This window comes from Lagenorhynchus albirostris, chromosome 12 (genome assembly GCF_949774975.1).
Source record: "Lagenorhynchus albirostris chromosome 12, mLagAlb1.1, whole genome shotgun sequence".
NCBI classification, from domain to species: Eukaryota; Metazoa; Chordata; class Mammalia; order Artiodactyla; family Delphinidae; genus Lagenorhynchus; species Lagenorhynchus albirostris.
The window spans coordinates 2243441-2267141 of NC_083106.1; the positions used below are offsets into that span (position 1 = coordinate 2243441).

Consider the following 23701-nt stretch of genomic DNA (forward strand, 5'->3'; position numbering starts at 1 on the left):
TCTCTGACACAGCTACTCAGATCTGCGGGTGCAGTGTGAAGGCAGCTACAGACAGCTACACAAATGAGTGGGCGGACCAGACATGGTACCGTGGGCCGTGATTTGCCCATCCCTGATCTAGAGCATAAAAAAGGGCGATATCAGCAAAACCACAGATCTGATCTGCAGAAAAACCTTCTGCAAAATTCAAATTAATTACATTCACAAGAGTCCACTGAACAAAACCTATAGAAGTGTAGATGTTGCTAGGATACTTATAATTTATAGTCCTAGCCTGAAAATATTATATGTAATATTAAAGGCTGGGTATATATTTATGGTTTTATATATATAATCCTGAAAAGCCACAGATGCGTCCCATGGACAGTCTAGCTAACGACCACTAATCTACTGGGGCAAACACATCATACTCCTCAGAAACCAGAGTTTGGGAAGGAAGGTTCAGGTCGGCGTGGTTAGGGAAGGCTCTGTGGACAGGCCCACTCTGGGTCCTTGGAGAACAGGTCCCTTGCAGGTGACCGCTCTGGCTGAAAAGGAATACTGAGCGCTGCGTGTTTGTGAAACGGTGTGACCAGCCTGGCCGGGTCAGCCTGACTACAGTCCAAACAACCTTGATGGACCATGTGACATGCTGGGAACGCCAAGAGGGGTGACACGGGGTCCAGGCTCAAGAAATTCACCAGGAGACTAAGAAAGGATGGAGCTGGAGTCTCAGCACGCAGGACTCTGAAATCTATCATTTGAAGCAAACAGGAAGGAAGGAAGGATTCTTTGCTCTCCCCATACTCACTCATCCTTCTTTGCTTGGTGTTGTTCATCATCCTGCTTTATTATCCAGCCGCACCCCCGGCAAAATCCCTGTCCTGGAATCCTGATACTCCTGTGAAATGCACACTCACTCTCCTCCTTCAGCTCCCCCCGTGCCATGTGGCCCAGCAACGTCAAGAAGACGAAGGAACAGCAGAAATGCGGGCCTCAGAGGCTCAGACAGGAAGGAGAAATGTGTCCCATAACCCATCTACCTGCGCCAAGTCAGTCCCCACCTCCAGAGTCAACACTGACATCTGGGGGAAGGATTCGGTGGATCACAGAGGTCACCCTGAAGGATTTTCTGAACATACTTCTTGTATCATTTGATTCTCCCGCTGTTGCTTCCCAATCACAGATCAGGTGGCCTGAACCCACTCCTTCCCGGATGCCTGGACACTGAGTGTTCGCTGCCGCTCCGGTCCCTGCTGTGCACACAGGACTGCAGGGAGGCTGGGCTCCCCTCTGCACTTTTGCAATTGCCTGCAAGTGTAGAGTTCTAATGGGCACTTCAGAGCATGCAGAAGATGCATAATACAGAGCTTCTGTGCTGCGAAAGCATATTGAGGAAGTGGACCCGTCGATCAGATTATCCGATTAAACGTATCAATCAAAACTCAAGACTTGTGCTTCCAGCCATGATGGATTAACAGAGACCAAATGCACCTTACGCATTAAACAACCAAGAAAGCCTGTAAAATGCAGTAAATCACAGTTTACAGACATCACAGGACTATGGTCCCCGACAGGAGACCAGTGAAGTGGGCAATGGTCTGAGCTCTGCGAAGCCCCCAGCTCTCAAGGGGAGCAGTTCCCAAGTGCAGAGCAGGAGGGTAACCCAGAGAATGGCCCTCTTGCTGAGTTGAGGAGACTGGGACCAGAATTCAGGGAGAACGGGCGGCTGGGAGAGGAGGCCCTTCACACAGAAAAACGAGGAGACCAGCAGAGTGGTGTCCCTAACGGGAAGCGACACGCGACTGGGGGAAGAACCACCAGAAAGGATGGGCAGCGGGGCTCACAGTGTCCTCCCAGGCTGGAAATAGCTCTCCCATGGCCAGATCGCTGTTGCAACAGAAATCAGTCGATAGCCTCCCTCACGTTAAACTTTATTCTTTTAGCCCATCCAGCCACTCTCCCCCACATATATATTTTTTTTTTCTTTTTCTTCTTGCTTAACTGCCATTTGAAAATGATCGTTTTCTGGTTAGAATTGAACTATGCACCTGGTGTTTACTTCTTGGAGAAAACACTCCCTAACAACCCCTCCCTTTGTGAGCCTTCTTCATTCCAGAAAGAAGGTCATGGCACGATAGCCTCAAGGACCACCAGAGCCCATCCCGGGACCACCTGACGCCAGCTTTGATGGTTCTGAAACTTTGCTGAAGTCAAGAAGAATGTGCCGCTTGACCCTTGTCTGCCGCCCGATTTCCCACCCGAGACTACAGAGCCTTTCCTCCTCTCAAGGGAGGGCACATCTTGAGGGCACAAGCCTGCTGTGGCCCCCTTTGCCTGGCAAAGCAATAAAAGCACTCTTTTCTACTTCACCCAAAACTCTGTCTCCGCATTTCTACTCGGCACCAGTAAAGAGAGGTGGGGTTTTGGCATCAGTGGCAACCATGACCTTCCACATCCCAGGGCCCTGGGAGCGTCCTCAGGAGGGCGCCATCTTAGGAGTAACGGGGTTAAAATAATCTGACCTAAATGCTGCTCTGGACCTGCCGTCCAGAGCAAAGCCTGAGAGGAAGTCTCAAATGATCCATCTGATTCCAATAATACAACCACCTTCCAGAATAAAGCCCAAAATTATTTAAAGAAATAAACAAAATTCAGCCTTCAACATGTAAAACTCATAATGTCAGGCACCCAAACAAAAATTTCCAAACCACAGTAGATTGAATGTTTGCAGCTCCCCAAAATGTGTATGCTGAAGCTGAACCCCCAGTGTGATGGCAGGTAGAGATGGGGCCTCCCCCCACAATGGGATTCGTGCCCTTACAAGAAGAGACACGACAGGGCTTGCTTCCCTTCTCTGCTCTGCACCCCGTGGGGACACAGTGAGAAGACTGCAGACCAGGAAGCAAGGTTTCATCAGACCTGGATCCTCTGGGGCCTTGATCTTGGATTTCCCAACCCCTAGAACGTGAGAACTAAAATGTTTGTTGTTTCAGCAACAAACAACAATTTGTGGTAATTTGTTAGAGTAGCTCAAACTGACTAAAGCACAGACATTTAAAATAACAGAAGAGTGTGAAACAGAAAAATGACAGAGATGATAGAATTAGCACCAAAAGTTGCGCCAACAGCTACTGTAAATATACTCCATGTGATCAAGAAGGTAGAGGAAGGCATAGACATGACGAGGAGTGTCAGGAAAGACATAAAAAGACCTAGGAAAGGTCCTATAGATGAAATACACAATATGTCAAATGAAAATACATTGATTGGGGCACTTCCCTGGCAGTCCAGTGGTTAAGAATCCGCACTTCCACTGCAGGGGGCATGGGTTCGATCCCTGCTTGGGGAACTAAGAGCCCACATGCCTCACGGTGCAGCAAAAAAAAAAATAATAATAATACACTGATTAGGATTAACATCAGACTGGACACCAATGACGGACACAAATCAATTGTAATTCTATGCCCCAGCAACATTTGGAAATTGAAACTGAAAAAAAAATCGTAATAGCATCAGAAAACATGAAATGAAATACTTATGAATACATCCACCAAGATGTATACATATCCCGAAAACTACAAAACATTGCTGAGAGAAATTAAATCATCTAACTTAATGGAAAGGTATGTCATATGTAGATTAAACAATTCAATATTGTTAAAATGTCAGTTCTCTCCAAACTGATCTACAGATACAACAAAACCCAAATCAAAATTGTGGCAAGGGTTTTTGTAGAAATTGACAAGGTAAATCTAAAGTTTATTAAGAAATTCAAGGGATTTAGAATAGCCAAAACAACTTTGAAAAAGAGAACAAAATTGTAGGACTCACAATACCTGATTTCAAGACTTACTGTAAGCTACAGCAATTATGACAGTGTGGTATTGGCAAGAGGATAGATTCATAAATCAATAGAACAGAATAAATACAGATTTTTAACTGAACTATCGAGGTAATTCAGTGGGAAAAAGTCTTTTCAGTAAATGGTGCTAGAACAACTGGATATTCATGTATAAAAGTTGATCCAAACCCCTTATATCACACCTAGGCAAAAAAATCATTCAGAATAGGTTATAGAGCTGTATGTGAGAGCTAAACCCATAAAACATCTAGAAGAAGACATAGGAGAAAATCTTCACGCCCTTGGGAATGAAAGAGATTTCTTGTATAAATTGCTCAAGGCATGAACTGTTATAAAACTGATAAATTGTAACTGATCAGAATTTAAAACTTCTGCCCTTCGAAAGGCTTCAGAAAATGAAAACGACCATTGCATGGGGAAAAAATTGTAAATTTATATCTGATCATTGTGGCCAGCATATTCAAAGAACCCTTACAACTCAATGTCAAGAAGACAAACAACTCAAGAAGAATCAGGCAAAAATTTTAAGTCGATTCACCAAAGAAAATACATAGATGTATTTATAAGCACAAGAAAAGGCACTCCATGTCATTAATTATTAGGAAAATGCAAATTAAAACTGCAATAAGAAGTCGTTTCATGCTCACCAGACTGGCTAAAATCAGAAAGGCACACAAGACTGTGGAAGTCGATGTGGAGCCTCGCATGCTCACCAAAGTGGTGAGGACGCAGCACAGAGACCCGCTCTGAGAAAACAAGTCGAAGTCTCTCATAAGTTAAACACACACTTACCACGTGAACCACAGGTGACCCCTGCGTGTTCACCCAGGAGAATGAAAATGAAAGACTTGTACTCATAGGTTTATTCTTAACAGCCCCAAACTGGAAAGAACCCCAGTGCCCATCATCTGGGGAACAGATGTGTAGATTGCTCCCCCTCCACACACTAGAACGCAGCCGGAAGATGAAGAGTGGCTACTGACGCCCGCTCCACACACGTGAATTACAAAAGCATTTTTCTGGGTAAAGAATTCAAACATATATAAGACCCATGTACTGCATTATTCCATTTATATGAAATTCTAGAAAAGGCAAAACAATAGTGGCAGGAACCAAGTCAGTGATTGCCGTGGGTGAGGGGTCGGAAGAAGAGACCGGCTGGGCCAGGCTCGGGGACTTTTTGTGGTGCGGGAGATGCTCCCTGTCAGGACGGTGACTGTTGTCAAAACCCACTGAAGGGTGTACTTCAAATTGGTGACGTTTATTGTTATAGATTATGCCTCAAAAAGCTAATAAAAATAACGTGCACACAGCTTCACACAAATGCGCTGATGCGGGGGACTTGTCCTCGCTTGGGACTGAGCAGGTTGTGGAAGGTGTGTGGGAAGAAGGACTTTCAAGGACTCCAGAAGGAGGAAAAGGTACAGACTGAGGGAGGGGTGGGCTACAGGTGCGTGGGAAGGGGGCTGGGAGCAGAGCAGGAGGGGATACCACGGAAGCAGAGCAGGAGGGGATACCACGGAAGCAGGGACACAGGGCTGCCGTGGAGACCACGCTGCTGGGGAGCTGTGCAGGGACCGAGCCCAGACGGAGTCCAGACCTGGGGAGGCAACATGGGTGCAGGTGGGGCTGGCAACGGCGGGAAAGGCAGCCCAGTTATAATGCGGGAGGGGATGACCCAGCATGCTTGGCCCAGCTGGAACCCCGCTTAGGGGAGATACTTTTTAACCACACTGCGGTAGATAATGTTTTCTGAATTCAAATTGAATTCAGTTCAACCGATGTTTATGAGTATCTACTGAGGAGAAACACAGAGGATGAGGAGATGCACTGAACGTCAGCTCCAGCTTCAAGAAGCTGTCAGGTAAGCAAATCATTATAAAACTGTGCAATACTAGCACCAATAGTGGGGTGCACAGAAAAACAAGGGGTTCCCTCTGGTAAGGAGAAGGCCAGGGTCAGGAAAGTCTTTGTCCTGAGTGTCGGCAGGAGGGTCTAAGCTGGTACCCCAAGAAACCAGATATTCAGGCCATGCTGCCGGGGGGTGCGCTCCAAGCAGAGACCTTAGAAGTTCGGTCTGAATTATGTCTATTCCTGAGACGTTGTTTTAATCTCCTCTGATGTACTCTTATTTCTGATTAGAATGGCAGAATAAATCACAATAACCCAAATTTGTACGTTCTGCATCTTTCAGGGATAGTGTTACATAACGGTTGGGTGTCAACCATCTAGAAATCTGCATGATGACGAACATAATGCTTCTGTGGTTGAGAATCAGTGTTCTCAGAACAGGCTGCTCCCAGGTTGACACGTACGCAAGGCCTCGCAGTCACTGGAAGTGACTCACCCTGCCCCAGACCACCATGTTCATTACAAAAATCACGTGAGTCGTTTGGAGGAAATTGTGCTGGTGACAGATTGGCATCAGGGGCATCACAACATGGAAAGAACCTTTCTTTTTTCCTCAAGTAACTTACCTCAAATCTCGAGCAGCAATAGTCAACTTTTTGGAGAAAGAATCTGCGGACTTTCTGTTATGAAAATTGTGATATTAAGACCTTTTAAAAATAGATATTTTGTACCTTCTCTAATGAACTGAGAGTTAAATATATGTGTGGTAATTTGTTACGGAAGCAATAGAAAACTAAAATAATGCTCAATAAATGCAGCCTGTTAAAAGTAATGGATGTTTTATTTTTAGGCCAAATTATTGCAAGGCTTGGAATGAGGTATGTGATAGTTTCATCAAGTCTACGCTGATCAGACTTACATAGTAATTTTGAGTTGAGCTCCGGAAAAAATGACCAGCTGGAATCAACTGAAGCCAAGTGGCTATGATGGTGAAGACAGACCCCATGTGCCCGAAGTGGAGATGTTCCACCTGAACGGAGGGAGGGCCAGGGAGGAATGAGGTCATCAACTACCCGCAAGGTTGTCATTTGAAAGAGGGTCTAGGCGTACCCGCCCCGCACAGGGTCAGAATGTGCCCGGTGAGTGGAGACGGTATCCACAGATTCGACCAAACATGAGAAAGAACACTTGAACCGTTTAGTAAGAATGACACGAGCTGCCTTGGGGGACGGCAAACTCTCTGGCAGGCACAGTGGTGAGTCCTTACAGAACACGAGGTGGGTGTGGCGTGGGTCAGACCTGCTGAGTCAGAGTCTCTGGTGATGAGCTCTCTGGTGAGGCAAGGGTTGGACAGGTGCAGCTCTCCCTTCCAGCTGGAGACATGGGGGCAGGACTAACCTTGACCGGCCTCCTTGGAACCAAGCTAAGTGCATTTGCCTGTGGAGGCCCTGACGGAGCGGCTCTGAGGCAGACAACACCCTTGTTCCTGGATGTGGCATGGGGGCCACTGGAGCCCCGTCCACGGGAGGGTGCGGGGCGCGGGAAAGAGGCAGCCTCCAACTGTGCGGTGAGCAGTCAAACCTGCAGAGCCCTGAGAGCAGTGTTTCCACGTGTGCTGCTCATAACATTTCACACTGATCTGAAACCAAAACGCACGTTTAGTAAGCTGTATCTGATGGTTCGGGGCCCCTCCAGGAAAGCGATGTCACCCTGTGCCTGTGCTTGCCTGTGTCTTCTGAGTCATCAGTAAAGTTGGGGGTGAGGTAAGCTCTGGAGTCCTGTGCATGTCTGCTGTGATCATGGACCATCTCCTTTCACACTGTCTCCGGGTTGCTCTAATGCACGTTTGTGGGTGAGAACTGGGGCTTCACCTGGAATTCCAGCATCCAGCAACTGAGACCATTGGAATTTAGATCAGCATTTAAAAGTGAGTTCCTGGGAGATGCTCTGGGTACAAAGAACAGCAGGAGAGAGGGAGAAAGGAAGAGCAGGGGAAAGATTGCTCTGGGGTTGAGTGAGACTGGGCAACGCTACCACCTGCATCCTCCTCTTGGGTGTTTATGTCACGGTTTATTACCATGGCTCGGAGCCTTGCTGAGTAACCACACCTTCCCAACCTGCCCACCCACAGGAAGTTTAGAGTCGGTGTTCTTTGGAAAACACTTTGGAAAAAGCTGACCTAGAGGAGCTATCCCTCCCTCCCTTCCTTCCTTCCTTCCAAGACAAGTATAAACGCCAGGCCCCCATGCCGGCCGCTGGCCAGCAGCTCGGGCTCTGCCCAGCACTGGCACTGCCTGGCGGTGAGGGATCTCATTAGGCGAACAGATCCCCTATCTTCAGGCAGGAAGCTGGTCTCCATGCCGGCCTCCAGCTAGGAGTGTATCCACCGCTCAGAAATTGCATGAAAGGAAAAGTACACAGGCCTCGCGCTAACTCCTGATGGATTCTTTTCTCATCGTGGACATACTTAGAATTCATCTATTATTAAAAGATATATCTTTTTTTTTTTTTTTTTTTTTTTGCGGTACGCAGGCCCCTCACTGCTGCGGCCCCTCCCGCCGCGGAGCGCAGGCTCCGGACGCGCAGGCCCAGCGGCCATGGCTCACGGGCCCAGCCGCTCCGCGGCACGTGGGACCCTCCCGGACCGGGGCACGAACCCACGTCCCCTGCATCGGCAGGCGGACTCCCAACCACTGCGCCACCAGGGAAGCCCCTAAAAGATATATCTTTGAATGGCTTTTCGTCCGCTTATAGAGACACACAGTGATAAGTTGAACCTTCATATGACATTTGCATTTAAGATTTGAAACCACAAATATATTACTGTTTTAAATGAAAAGTAAACGTGCTGAAGTCCCAAGATTCAACGTATGCACGTGGTGAGAGCGTCTGCCTCCCAGCTGTCACATTTCAAAGATTTTGTTACGACCCAGGAAAAAAAAAGTGTTACTTCAAGGAAAACTTAATGTTACTTAATTAGATGAACATTCTTAACATAGTGTTTTAAATGCTAATTTACTTTTTTTTTTTTTTGCAGTTAAACACTGTGGCTTCCTAGTACCATTTTCATTAGGTACAATATGCAAAAGAAGGTATCTCAGAAACTAACAGCTAATTGACTACTTCATTCAAAAATGAAAAGAATAGGGCTTCCCTGGTGGCACAGTGGTTGAGAGTCCGCCTGCCAATGCAGGGGACATGGGTTCGAGCCCTAGTCCAGGAAGATCCCACATGCTGCAGAGCAGCTAAGCCCGTGAGCCACAACTACTGAGCCTGTGCTCTAGAGCCCACAAGCCAAAACTACTGAGCCCACGAGCCACAACTACTGAGCCTGAGAGCCACAACTACTGGAGCCCATGTGCTTGGATCCCATGCTCCACAAGAGAAGCCACCACAATGAGAAGCCCCTGCACCACAAGGAAGAGTAGCCTCTGCTCACTGCAAATAGAGAAAGCCCGTGTGCAGCAACGAAGACCCAACGCAGCCAAAAATAAATAAATAAAATAAATTAATTAAAACAAAAAAAATTTAAAAAAAAAAACTCCAGGCAGTGCCCCTTCTCCCTACTCAGCTGCTCTCAAATCCACCAGAGGCCGCCCCCCGGGTCTCCACTTCACAGGAGCTTCTCCTCTGCTCTGGTCTTTGAGGGCTTTGGAAGCCCTCTGGTCACATGCAGAGGACCAGGGACAGGCAGAAAACAGTCTAGGTCATTAGCAGCCAGCGTCTTCACTGGTATCAGTTGACCAAGGACAGCCTCGCAGGGTCTGTCTGTCGATTACTGGTCTGCTCTCTGTTCGGACCAGGGGTGGGTGGCAGCAAAAAGGAAGTAAGATCCCCAAGAGAAGAGAAGAGGCGGCTGGAAAAGCAGAAGGGGGTGGGTAACAGACCGACTTCAACCTTTTTGTGCATTTGGCCAGGGCAGAATCTACCCACCAAAATTAAATACAGGGAAAACATGAATAATTTTAACAAAATATTATCAGCAAGGAAACTGTTAAATTTTTGATTTAAACAAATTTAATAACAAGTTTACTAGTTTGTTAAAGTTAAAGCAGAAGATTTTAAATCTGTGTTTATTTTCATAAATAGTGACGGCCCACAAGACAAGGAACAAGAACTAAATGTGTATGCGTACATATGTTGAGTACATGTATGCACATGCATACATGTGTGTGTAATGTGTGTGCATGTATGTGTGTCACATTGTGAGTATGGGTGTATGTATGTATGTCGTGTTATGCATTGCATGCGTGTGATGTGTGTGCATGTATATATGTTGTGTACACACGTATAGTCAGTCATATGTAGGTATATTATATACGGGTGTATGCATTGCATGCGTGTATGCGTGTGTATGTTGGTTGAGTGTGTGGAAAGCGGGTGTGCACGCTTGAAATTAAGTTCTAACTACACCCTGGGCATTGGGATCACTGCTTTACATCTATTATCCCTTATAGCCTCACAAAAACCCTCTAAGGTAGACTTATACCCATTTATAGATGGGAAGACTGCAGTTCCTCTAGGGCTGTGAATTAGAGACCTAATTCAACTTGTCTCCAGCAGGTCTTACGGAAGGACTATAAAATTCCCACATGATCTTAAATAATATGTTTATTTTTAAACGATATGTATATCAGAATCTCACAAACTACAAAAGTAAGTATTCAATAAATGTAGGTTCTCTTAATTCATTTGAACCGTGGGTGTTTTATCCCTTTTTAGATGAACATCAGTGGAGCTGAAACCCTAGTCTGGCTTCCTTCTGCTTTTGAATAAGAGTGGTTAAGAAAGAAGCCAGAGGGTTTTTTCCAGTGATTGGTATGTAAGTTTGCGTTTTTTTTCTTTTGGTTCCCTTTGCTTCTTTAAAAGCTCACTTTTACATTTTCTTTTTCATTACAGAAATTATATTTCATATCTCTAATCATTTCCAGAATTAGTGATTCATTAATTCAGACCTTGCATTTGTTTCTTTACTGATGTCTGCAATAGCTATTTTCTGCAACTCCACAGGCTTTGGATGGAACCTACGGCAGACTCTTTTAAAGACCACTGCGCATTCTTTTATGGTCATGAGACACTCACTCCACAATCACTGTGGCATTTGCAGCCATTATCAGAGCTTTTCCTGTATTTCACTGAGTCTCATAAAAATTTCCACCCAATCAATTTCTCTTAAATGACTGCCTGAAAAGCTCCTTCCCAGTCCATCGCCAGCTATTCGAGACCCTCACTCATCATCTTTCGGTGCATAAATCACCTATTGCGTGGCCGCCAAAACATTATTCTAGCTCAGATGTTAGCGCCGCAAACTCTTTACGTACTTATTTAAATAAAGAATTGCTCTCCAGACAGGTGCCCCCTGGACTTTTCCCCTATGAAGCAATGCCCGAACCATCGCCCAAGCTCCAGTTCGAGGCAATTAGAATGAAATCACTTCCTGTACATTTAGAGGGAAAGCGAGCTTCTTGAACACACAGTACGATTCCTAAAACTATTAGGACACTGTATGTGTGAAAGTGAGAATGTTTCACTAAGTGTAAACACAGACAGCATGCCAGCATTCCGGAATTCTTAAGAGTAAAGCACTTCCATGTCTAATATTCCTTAGATGCGGGTATCAGAGAAGAAAATACACTTTTAAAAGGAGTCAAGGGGGCTTAGCGGGGCTCACCTTGAGAAACGCCGTGATCCAAAGTGCCCAGTTCGGTTACACGCCCCTCATGACACCCCAGGAACGCACAGCACCAGTGTGATTCTCTTAACCAGATGCACTTTCTAATGGTCATTAAGAAAAAAGCAGTGAGAGGCCAGAATTAACCAAAAGCAAATCGCTGAATTACCACTTCCTATGTAAAAGGAACGCCTATTTGCCCAAATACAGATGGTTAACCATCTATATCCTGTAGGTTATAAAATAATCATATGACTCCCTGGAGCTGGTGGTAAAGTTGCTGAGAAGGGAGGGACCTGGGTGCTGTTATCTCCCAGAAGAAGGACTCTGAGTTGCCTTTCAAGGTGTGACAATGAATTTATGCTCAAACACTCACTCCGTCTCCTGGTCAGTTACCTCTGGGAGCAAGGGCACTTTGCGGGCTGCCTGGAAAGATTTAGAAGTATTTAGAAAGGGCCGTGTGAGCATTGTGGTTAGTGTTGCAGCCTCTGGAGCCCCCTGCCTGTGTTCACCCCGAAAGCTGTGCACCGCAGGGAGGTACTGACCTTCTTCACCCCTCATTCCCTCCTCTGTACAATAAAGACCATGACGGGGCAGCCTCAGAGTGTCACGGAGGAGAGCAGCCTCAGTTCATGTGACGCTGGTAGGACAGTGCCTGGAGTGGGGTAGCTACTCAATAAACACTAGTTTTTTGGGGGGATAAAAAAACACAAGTATTACTATTGTATCATTTGGGATCAAAAACACCATGTGTGGTGATGGATATTAACTAGACTTATTGTTCATTTCACAATACATGTAAATATCCAATCATTATGTTGTACACTTGAAACCAATATAATGTCATATGTCAATTATCTCTCAATTAAAAAAAAGAAAAGCGTGAGATGCTAAAAAGCTGGGCACTCGATCTGTATGAGATGGCAGGTGACAGATCTAACAAGTGCCCTGTCATTAGGTATAGCAGTTGATGGAAGGAAAAGCAATTGATGAGTCATTTGGAGAACTCATTTTGGGGTACAAGCGATTTTTTAAAAAAAAGACAGAAAAAGAAAAGAAAAAGAATTCTGGAATCATAAAAGTGTTCACCATGATGTAGTGTGTTGTTGTGATTCAAGTCTCAGGAAATAGGTTTTTTTATTTTTTTCTTATACATTTATTTATTTATTTTTGACTGCATTGGATCTTCGTCATTGCGCGTGGGCTTTCTCTGCTTGCGGTAAGCGGGGGCTGCTCTTCGTTGTGGTGCGCAGGCTTCTCATTGTGGTGGCTTCTCTTGTTGCAGAGCACGGGCTCTAGGCGCACGAGCTTCAGTAGTTGTGGTGCACGGGCTCAATAGTTGTGGTTTGCAGGCTCTAGAGTACAGGCTCAGTAGTTGTGGCTCACGGGCTCAGTTGCTCCATGGCATGTGGGATCTTCCCGGACCAGGCCTCGAACCTGTGTCCCCTGCATTGGCAGGTGGACTCTTAACCACTGTGCCACCAGGGAAGTCCCAGGAAATAGTTTTATAAAAAAATTTATAGCAAAGTTTTATAGCAAAGATCAGTTAAAAGCAAGACCAGGTTAACTGAATGTTCCCTCCTCCTTTCTCTTTAGCTTCCTTTCTCTTCCTGAGTTGTGCAAGCTGCCCACGGCCCACCCTCTGCTTTGTCTTGACTAAGAGCTAGTCAGGGGTCTCTCCTTCCTCCAGACCCCAGAACGCGGCTTGTCCCCAAGTCTGAGCAACACTGAACGTGGACCTGTCCCCTTGTCAGCTTCTCTGGGGAATCATCAGCACAGCGGGACCCTCTTCGCGGCCATTGTGGATCATTTCCCTGCAAAGTTTCCGCTCATCCCTGTCTCCTTCCCCAACCCTATAGAAGAAAAGCCTTCTTCTGTTTGACTTCGAGGTGCTTGCCAACCTCTGATCCCAGGGCACCGATGTCGCAACCGTCCCATTCCCTCCCTCACGATGATCCTTTTGAATGTCATTTGCTTCTTTCCAAGTCCTGACTTGTTTTTCTCTGATGGAGCTCACGATTCTGCATTGACACGGGTGTCCCATCCCCTCCTCTGTTTGAAAAGAGCCCTTCACGTGACATCCCTCGGGGTTCCTGGCCTGGACCGCTGATCCCTGGATGGAGAGCAAGGGAGTGTGTCCTTTCTGCCTTTCCCACTGCTGCCCCATCACATCCCCTGCTTCTCATCACCACCCACCACCTCCTCCGAGGTCCTGCTTCTTGCTTTGGGTGGAAGCTGCTGGAAGTGCTGCCTACCAGGCCCCAGGCTCCTGGCAGAGGAAAAAACAGGCCACCTCAGGGGCTGGGGGCACGGGTGTCACGCACACACCTTTTCTGCCCGTTCTTTCTGAAATCCCCTTTGATGGTCTTGTTTAGCAAGAAGGTGGGAAGGTAAACCCTTTAGCAGCTCATTATCACCCTTAGAACTGGCCTGCCTAAAGCAAGAAAAACAGCTTTGACTTCGCTGAGGACCAAGACAGAACAGTGAGTAGGATTCAGCATGTTGAGGAAAGCGACACCGTGAGGCCACACGACGGGCCAGGAGGCTTCATCACCGGAGCCGCACGCTTCGGCACCCATGCTGGCCCGCCTGTCAGAAGAGTGGGAGACACCCCCAGGAGGGACCCCTGCCCCTCACACGACTTCTCTGCCCCCAGAGGGAGGAGAATCCGTAGAGGGTTTGGCCCTGGCCTCCGAGCAGCTCCAGCCCTGGGCCTCTGGCCTTCCCACGCCGTGCACAAGGCTGCTCTTCTGTAGAACTCCAGGCCTGTGTGGTCCTCATATGTCCTTTGCCCCAGCACCCCTTCTGTACTTCAAAGTAAAATCCAAATTATATGTCATCCTTGGGAAGCTCAGACCCATTTTGTTTTCTCTCTAGAACGTGTCCCACGTTACAGATCCTGGGAGCTCTCACCTCATTTAAATAAAATCTGCTGCTCATTTGCATGGCATTGTGAGGGATGTAAAAAGCAACAAGTACACGATGCGGTGATGCACTTTACATAAATAGTTTCCAGTCTGAAAGTCTGACAGTAGGTGTGAAAAATTCATTCAGAACAAAGTCCAGGGACAGTTTGGTAAATAAAGATCACGACCAAGTAGGAAGTGCTTTACACTTTGCGGTGAGGCTGCCTGTGACACTCCTGTGTAGGTCCGGGCTTCCTGGGGACCCCTCCTCTTAACTGCGGGGTTCACCCTGGGGTGTGGAAAGGCAGCTCGTCCAGCTGCAGGTCCCTGTTTAATTAGAAGGAAGGGGAGTCTTGGCCACACAAGCAGGGCAGAGAATACAAGTGGGTTCCCCTAAGAAGGAAGAATTTAAAAGGAAAAATAGGAACTTGAGAAGTGTGTGTCTATTATGAACAAACACATTTTTTCATTATAAGAGTTAAAGTGATTTTAGGCAAAAATTTCATAAAGTTTTTCAATCAAATGGACTTCCTCACAGATGATATAGAATGTTCCTTTAAGGGACAACAAGGTTTGTTTTTTTTTTAATTCTTTCTTTCTTTATTTTAATTTATTTATTTTATTTTTGGCTGTGTTGGGTCTTCGTTGCTGCACGCGGGCTTTCTCCAGTTGCAGCGGGGGGCGGGCTACTCTTCATTACGGTGCGTGAGCGTCTCATTGTGGTGGCTTCTCTCATTGTGGAACATGGGCTCTAGGCACGCGGGCTCAGTAACTGTGGTGCACGGGCTTCGTTGCTCCGCGGCATGTGGGATCTTCCCGGACCAGGGCTGGAACCCACATCCCCTGCATTGGCAGGTGGATTCTTAACCACTGCGCCACCAGGGAAGACCCATAACAAGGATTTCACACATTTTCAACTTTGTGGATAATTTCCAAAGACGCATGACGCCCGGATCACCAGTATCTGCCGATGGGATTGTGGCGGATAAAGCCGATTGCCTTTGGCATTTCAGAGGACCTCGGTCCTCACTGATTAACAGCTCCGGTGTCTGATATTTGCCGGCCCCTGTGCAGGCCCAGCAGATGGTGGTTTGCAGTGTTTCTGAGGGACACGCTTGAGTCCTGGTTTGGTGGCTGGAGTGCTGGGATCTCGGGGACCTGGAAAATGAACGCAGCTGATGTCGGCGTTACCTGTATCTTAACGAGATGTGCACTTCGTGTGCTAGACAGCCTTTGGAGACCGCCAGCTTCAACGCCTTTTCTTCTAAAACGAGCACGCGGCTCCCGTATTTCCCTCTTCTTTGTCTGGACTGGCCTTGCTGACTGGCTTGACCAGTCGTCATGTCAGAAGCAGTGATCCGGGGTTCCTGAGGCTGGCTCACAGGAGCCCTGCAGCTCCCCATTGGGCTGTGCTTTCTTTGGAAGCCAGCCTCTGTGCTGGGCTGAGAAGCCCAGGCTCTGCAGAGAAGCCACGCGTGGGCCGCGTGCGCAGAGCTCCTGCTGAGACCCCAGACAACAGCCAGCCCCGTGGAGCCTTCCGACCACTCGGGTCCCAGCCACCCTCTGGGTGTAACGGCATGACAGGCCCCTCCTGAGAACCGCTCAGCTGAGCCCCGCCAACCCCAGAGCCTTGAGAGGTAATAATAAATTGTTCTGAGCCACCACAGTGGGAGGTCGTTTGCTGAGCAGCAATGAGTAACGGGAGCCCTTCTCTCCTCTTCAGCTCGAGCTCTCACCCTCTTCTGAAGTAACGAGATGTGTTACAAAGAACAACAATCAAAACAAAAACGGACTTTCTTTGTTTAAAAACTATCCTCCCCAAGAAAGCCAACAGTGAGAAGAGATGCTGGAAGTGGGGGGATAAGAAATGTAGGCCAGCGATGCTGTTGGAGAGATGAAGCCGGGCAACTCTAAGAACAGACTATCTCGTCCAGCAGCGGCTTAGGTCTGCGCCTTGTGGTGTGGCTTGGTAGATTTTCCTCCATCTAGAAATACGGAAATGCTATGCATCACGTTCCACCAGCGAATTCCCCAGTAGGGACAGAAGCGCCTTTTACAGACGGAATCGTCAACCGCGCTGACCCCTCGTATTCTGGAACTGACAAAGATTTCGGGTTGTACAGCCTTCGTGTTCGGGGCACGTGCTGTAGCTTTGGGCCTGCACGGTTTGACACTCTTTTTCACTCTACGCACTGAATGATGCAGCCTGAACGTTGTACTGCTAGAGAGCCAGGGGCACACCGATCTCCTTCGCCTGCTGCAAATTAAACCCTCAGATAGCTACCCCGTGCTCTGCACCACGTACAGAGGCGCTTTAAAGTATGTGATTTACTTCCTGACTTTAAGGGACTTGCACAGTTGCCGAGGTGAGGCACAAACACATGACATTTCAGGCAGTGAGTTCAAGGCTGTGAGTGATGTTTCACAGGACTGAGAATGCGGAGAGCTTGAGGAGGCATAGAGCACAGTGTCTGTGGGGACGGGCCAGAGCTGAGCCAGGAGAGCTGACCCACTGGCCAAGTAGGGAGGGGGAGGGGGCGAGTCTCAGGGCAAAGGTGTGGTGGCAGGAAAGCACCGTCCTGGGCCAGCCTGGGCAGCAGTGGAGGGGCTGGGCTGCAGTGGGAAGTCGAGGAAGGCTGGCCGAAGAGCTGGGACTTGGTCTCAGTGACAACGCAAAGACGTGGCAGTTTTGTGAGCTGTGGAGTGACAGGGAGCAAGTTCCCAGCACCGACGTGGACAGGAAACCGTCCAGAGGTAGGCAGCCCAGAGCCCAAGAGCGACTGGCAGGGCTGATGGCTCACAGCCAGGCGTCTCGCTGCTCCCCTCACCCTGCTCTGTTCATCTGCAGGAGAAGCCTAGAGGGTGCTGGTGTTGTCAAACTGAAACTCAGAAATAGAGCAACTTCCTCAAGTTCACGCATCTCACAACTTGGAGAGCCAAGACGCAAAGCCATGTCATCCGACCCTGAAGTTTATGCATTTCTGGGATAAATGTGAAGAAGAAATGATGTTTTGAAAAATCAGTAAAAAGCAAGAGGAAGAAGGAGTAAAAATGATGCCAGATTTTCCACCTCAACAGAAATAGGGAAATCAGAACTGGAAACTTATTTCTAAGTTTCTAACATAGTTCTAACCAGAGAAGGTATAGAAGCTGATGTAAGGGGAAGGAAATGAGATTCATTTAAGGTACATGGGGTTGAGGAGACTGAAGTACTGTGTAACTGCAGAGTCTTGACTTTAGATCTGGGTCAGCCACGGGCTGGCCACTTTTGAAATTAATTCCTGGGTGTCCGTCTCCTCATTAATAAAATGAAGCGGAGAGATTTGTGAAGGTTTCAGGTGAAGATTAGAGACACGGGAAGTGCAGATCTCCCGCGTGTTTGGTACGTACCCCCAGAGCTGACCTCTCCCCACTCCTTCCCCTCCCCTCCCCCTCCTCCCTCTCTGCCTCCAACCCCTCCCCCCCGCCCCTCCCCCCTCTCATTCTGTCCTAAAGCGGCGCTCTAGCATGAGATGCAGGGAGAGTTATGCACAGGAGGTTGTAACTGAACTCAGAGATGCAGATGAAAGCTCTGGGAGCTTGCACTTAAGCACAGGAAACAGGAGAACAGATGGAAGTGAGGAAAAAAGACAGAAAAGAAGTGGCCAGAAGAATAGGTCCCTTGAAATCAATACAGCGTTACTGGAGCAAAGGGAGAAAAGTGCTTGAAGAAAGACCTGCGGAGTAGAGACTCTGAGGACTGAAACTGACCTCTGGAGTTAATCACTCGTGTTTACGGTGCTCTTGGAAGATAAACTTTCAGTCTGAATGTTCAAGTGAAAGCTTTATGATAAGGATCTAAGACGATAGTGTGGCCTCAGGAAATAAAGACCACAGATGTAGAAAAAAAAATTTTTAATTGGCTGCGGTAAACAAGTTCCTACTGTATAGCACAGGGATCTATATTCAGTATCTTGTAATAAACCATAATAGAAAACAATATAAAAAAGGGTCTATACGTACAACTGAATCACTTTGCTGTACAGCAGAAACTAACACAACTTTGTAAATCACCTAGACTTCAATTTTAAAATGCATGAATAAAAAATCAAACAAAGACCAAAACCTGGCAGTAAGACGCAAAGAAGTAGAACGGCGTGGGGGGGCGGCAGGCACAAGCGAGGCTTTCTTTTTTGAGCCCTGGGACCGAGCAGACACCACTGCTGACCCCACTCCACACCCCCGGCCCACGCCCGCTTTTAGCTGTGACTGTGGGAACAGAGACTGCCCCCTGCACAGACCCCATCTCAACACCCAAAGCGCTGGTCTTCTGACTCCAGGCTTTGCTCAGCCCTCAGGCACAGCCCAGGAGTACAGAGGAGCTGGTGTCCCCTGATGGACCAGCAGCGGGAGGGGAGTCAGCCCTCACACCACAGAGACGGGAGCCAACGTTTCATGCCAGCAGCAACCGCCCAGCCCCCCTCCTCGTGGGCTGCCAGGATTAGGGTGGCCAACCGTCCTGGTCTCCCAGAATGCGGAAGCCTCAGGGCTGAGACCACGGCTGTCCTGGACAGACCAGGATCTAATAGAAGTCACGGCACTGAGGACCGGGGGCGGGGAGCCCTTCTACTCAGCCATGGTGAGGGCAGAGCGTGATTAGGGAGATGAAGGGGCCTGGGACCAGCACACGCCAGGAAGGAGGGGGTCGGGAGGGGACCTCAGGGAAGATGCAGCCTTTGGTGTGTGAAGAAAGCCAGCAAGGAAAAGGAACGGCCTTATTCTCCACTGTGCCAAAAGGAGGATGTGGGCCAAAAGACAGGAGAGTGGAAGGAGGTGGATTCAGCCGGGAGGAAGGAGGGATTTTGAGACACCCAGGCTGCCCAGCCATGGAGTGGGTGCCCTCCTCCTGCTGATTTCGCCAGACATGCTGGGGAGAGAAAGGTTCTGTTAGATCATGTGCCCGAGGAAAGGGGGTTAAACAGAAAAGATTGACCCGACCCAAAACACGAAGCTCTGGGGGGTGGTGGAAGGAGGGAAACGCTGGGAGAAGGAGTGATGGGGTGTGGGGGAGGGTGTGGGGAGGGGTGTGGGGGAGGGTGTGGAGGAGGGGTGGGGGAGGGTGTGGGGAGGGTGTGGGGAGGGGTGGGGGAGGGCGTGGGGAGGGTGTGGGGGAGGGCATGGGGAGGGTGTGGGGGCGGGCGTGCAGGAGGGGTGGGGGAGGTCGTGGGGGAGGGGTGTGGGGAGGGTGTGGGGGAGGGTGTGGGGGGCGTGGGGGAGGGTGTGGAGGAGGGTGTGGGGGAGGGCATGGGGGAGGGGTGCGGGGGAGGGCATGGGGAGGGTGTGGGGGAGGGCATGGGGAGGGTGTGGGGGAGGGTGTGGGGGCATGGGGGAGGGTGTGGGGGAGGGTGGGGGAGGGGTGTGGGAAGAAATATATTGAAATGATAACTATGGTTGCTTGGTGGGGGGGCTAGAAATATAAGAAATATAATTTTGTTTCTAAATCTTTGTGTTCTCCATGTATTTAATAATGAGATACATTGGTTGTACAATGAAACAATCTCTGAGAACTGTAAAAAGACTAATTGTAGTAACTGTTGCCGATATCACTAATGTTCACTTCTGCAGAAATTACACCTTCTAGATATTTCCTGATAATCTTCATTGTCTCACTGCTCCCATATTCACCACTTTTTCCATCAGTTTCCAGAACAGTGAACATGCTATTTTGCTTCAAATCAGTTACAGTAAATGGTGAAAGGAATTGTTGGACACGACTGCCGGCTCAGAACAGGAAAACCAGAGTGAGATTATTACAATCAATGAAAGAGCTCTAAGTAGCATTAAAACTAACTTCCAGTGGGATTGGCTTTTCTCAGACTTAACTTTAAAATATCACAAAACTCTTCAACGAGGGCATGACTAATTTTATCAGGATAGACAGGATTAGATAACAGAGTGGGGACAGCAGAAAGGCCCCCTTTCCACCTGTTCTACCAAATCAAGAAGGAGGACAGGAAGGGCACTGGGGCTGGTCCCCGGCAGACACCGCATAGGAGGCCAGCAAGTCCCTCCACCTCAGGTCTGGAGAGAGGACGCCCACCCCTGACCAGAGCACATGGGAGGAGTTATGCAAATCACTTCAGCCTATTTTACAGAATCTGAAAAGGCTAAAAGTGACAGAAAAGCCAAAGAAGACTAAGCTATTTTATTGCATTTTCCTTTAATTTTACATACAAGACAGTGGCTTTTAGTTTCCTAAAACCTCTGTTTATCGGTCAGAAACAAATCTGAAAGCCACACGTCCTTTTACGTTGGGGACCTCCAATCCAACAATTCTGATGTTAGATAAACCCGCAAATAAAATCTGTCGTCTCCCTCCTTGAACCCGTAAAGACATCACTGCCCCAGTTCCCGACGGTGCTCTCTGTGCATGGGAGGGAGGGCAGCCAAGCAAAGGGCCTGGGGCCTCCACTGATTCATTGCATTCCTCGTGACCCAGATTCAGGCCTCTGTTTTCATTCTGTCTAACGGGAACAGCCAGGCTGACTTATAAAGGTCCTACAGAAATGAGAAAGGACGAGGTTATGATAATGTGACAACAGCCCCGCTGCTTTCCTAGCCGTCACCTCAACAGCCACTAAGATGGTTGGGGAGAGAAACGTAACAACACAACAGCAGGATCCGCCGCCTCCGAAACAGTAATGAGCCTTTGGATGGAGGATTCCTCTGCCTAGGCGGGGCGGAGGGGGGGCCGGGGAGGGGTTCCGAGTGAGCAGACGGAGTGAGGGTCTGAATCCCCTCTCCAGACTCTGACCGAGCGGGCCTGCAGTTCTTAACACCCCTGGGGCCGTTGCTGCCCAGGAGGCCACTCGTGAGCAGGAAAGACCAGGGGCTGCGCTAACCTGTGGCTCATCCTCCCTTCACCCCCAGAATCTCAGGTGGTTGGTACGATGAGCAGGGAGACAGACAACAGGGAGGGTGAAGGCCTTACAACTCCATGCAGAAGGAGGCTGAGGGGGGAAGTGCAGAGGCCTGGCCGCACCCCAGTCCTAGCGGCTCCTGCCAGGGGCTGAGGGCGAGCCCTGCTCTCTCTGCCGCCAGCCCTCCCCTGGGCCTGGGTGGCTGCACCTCCCCCTCGATGGCCTCGCTCACCATCTTAACACTTCCCCTCTATTTCACTCCTTACCTTCTGCTCAGACCGCCCCCTCCTTCACATCTTCATCCTTTCTTTGTTCCCTTTTCTCTTTTTTCATGCATCCAACTCCTCACTCTACTCCCCAAACAGAAGAAGTTGTGCAAAGTACAATGGAACGCATTTCACAGATATCGACCTTCTCTGACATGGAATCCTCTGTAGATCCTACGACCTCGCCTGGCCATCAGGAAGAGCTCGCTGGATGCTGAGTGTACTTGACAGAGGAACTTGGCATTGTCTAGTTCACCTTGTCCTGGGGGAAGGTAATTCTGAATTAACTTTCAACTGAGGTTGATCGTCTGCCGTTTTAAGTATTTTAAAATGTGAGACCTGGTTGATGAAATTCTGGCTCAAATGCATCTTCTAATAAAATCGCCATGGTCCAGCCCTGCCTCTGATGCCTTTGTTGTCACCATCGCAGACGTGAGCTTTTCTCCTCTGCAGGAAAGCACCAAATTCCAAGCAGAAGTCGCTCAAATACTGAGGGCTATTTGCTTGTGCGTTACATGGCCCCAGACTGAAATACATCGAGTCGTCCTCTCTGTATATTGGGGTGTTCCCATCCCACCCTGTCCTCTTTCCTGCCGCGTTCCTCCCGGCGCCTGACTCCAGGAGTGACCTTCCCGCTTGAAACTTTTTGCTTCTATAAGCTCTGGGCTGGGAAACCAAACAGCCCTACTTACCAGAACCTCACCTAAAATAAGAGTCAGTACATCTGAATGTGCACCTGAGGGTCTCCCCTGGGAGAGGGGATGGACTTTGTGGTATCTATTTTGGCTGCAAGAGTCTCCTCTTGTGTTCATTTCCTCTTTCTCAAGTTGTCTTCGAGGCTTGATGTTATTAGATAAGAGACCTCCAGGTAGGCGAGGGCTCAGAAGGATGAGGATGTTTAGTAAGAAGACATACTGCAAGATTAGAGCAAATGCCTCCAGTATTGTCATATTAATGGAATAACAGTATTTTTTTTGTTTTTTGTTTTGTTTTTAACATCTTTATTGGGGTATAATTGTTTTACAATGGTGTGTTAGTTTCTGCTTTATAACAAAGTGAATCAGTTATACATATACATATGTTCCCATATGTCTTCCCTCTTGCGTCTCCCTCCCTCCCACCCTCCCTATCCCACCCCTCCAGGCTGTCACAAAGCACCGAGCCAATATCCCTGTGCCATGCGGCTGCCTCCCACTAGCTATCTACCTTACTACGTTTGTTAGTGTGTATATGTCCATGACTCTCTCTCGCCCTGTCACAGCTCACCCTTCCCCCTCCCCATAACCTCAAGTCCGTTCTCTAGTAGGTCTGCGTCTTTATTCCTTCCTTACCCCTAGGTTCTTCATGACTTTTTTTTTTCTTAAATTCCATATATATGTGTTAGCATACGGTATTTGTGTTTCTCTTTCTGACTTACTTCACTCTGTATGACAGACTCTAGGTCTATCCACCTCATTACAAATAGCTCAATTTCGTTTCTTTTTATGGCTGAGTAATATTCCATTGTATATATGTGCCACATCTTCTTTATCCATTCATCCGATGATGGGCACTTAGGTTGTTTCCATCTCCGGGCTATTGTAAATAGAGCTGCAATGAACATTTTGGTACATGACTCTTTTTGAATTTTGGTTTTCTCAGGGTATATGCCCAGTAGTGGGATTGCTGGGTCATATGGTAGTCCTATTTTTAGTTTTTTAAGGAACCTCCATACTGTTCTCCATAGTGGCTGAACCAATTCACATTCCCACCAGCAGTGCAAGAGGGTTCCCTTTTCTCCACACCCTCTCCAGCATTTATTGTTTCTAGATTTTTTGATGATGGCCATTCTGACTGGTGTGAGATGATATCTCATTGTAGTTTTGATTTGCATTTCTCTAATGATTAATGATGTTGAGCATTCTTTCATGTGTTTTTTGGCAGTCTGTATATCTTCTTTGGAGAAATATCTGTTTAGGTCTTCTGCCCATTTTTGGATTGGGTTGCTTGTTTTTTTTGTTATTGAGCTGCATGAGCTGCTTGTATATTTTGGAGATTAATCCTTTGTCAGTTGCTTCATTTGCAAATATTTTCTCCCGTTATGAGGGTTGTCTTTTGGTCTTGTTTATGGTTTCCTTTGCTGTGCAAAAGCTTTGAAGTTTCATTAGGTCCCATTTGTTTATTTTTGTTTTTATTCCCATTCCTCTAGGAGGTGAGCCAAAAAGGATCTTGTTGTGATTCATGTCATAGAGTGTTCTGCCTATGTTTTCCTCTAAGAGTTTGAT

General features: G+C 47.9%; 1 protein-coding gene across 5 annotated transcripts in view; it reads right to left on the bottom strand.

Moving 5' to 3' along the window:
• CCR6 (C-C motif chemokine receptor 6) overlaps window positions 1-23701 on the bottom strand; it is a 77751-nt gene that overhangs the window by 3695 nt on the left and 50355 nt on the right. The window contains exons 1-2 of one of the 5 annotated variants that reach the window (XM_060167245.1): window positions 11912-12052; window positions 11367-11470 (exon numbers count right to left, since the gene is read on the bottom strand). The exons of the other annotated variants lie outside the window; for them this stretch is intronic. The gene's annotated coding sequence lies outside the window, so the exon portion shown is untranslated. Of the gene's footprint in view, window positions 1-11366; window positions 11471-11911; window positions 12053-23701 lie in introns of those variants that run through there. 5 annotated transcript variants of the gene reach the window in all.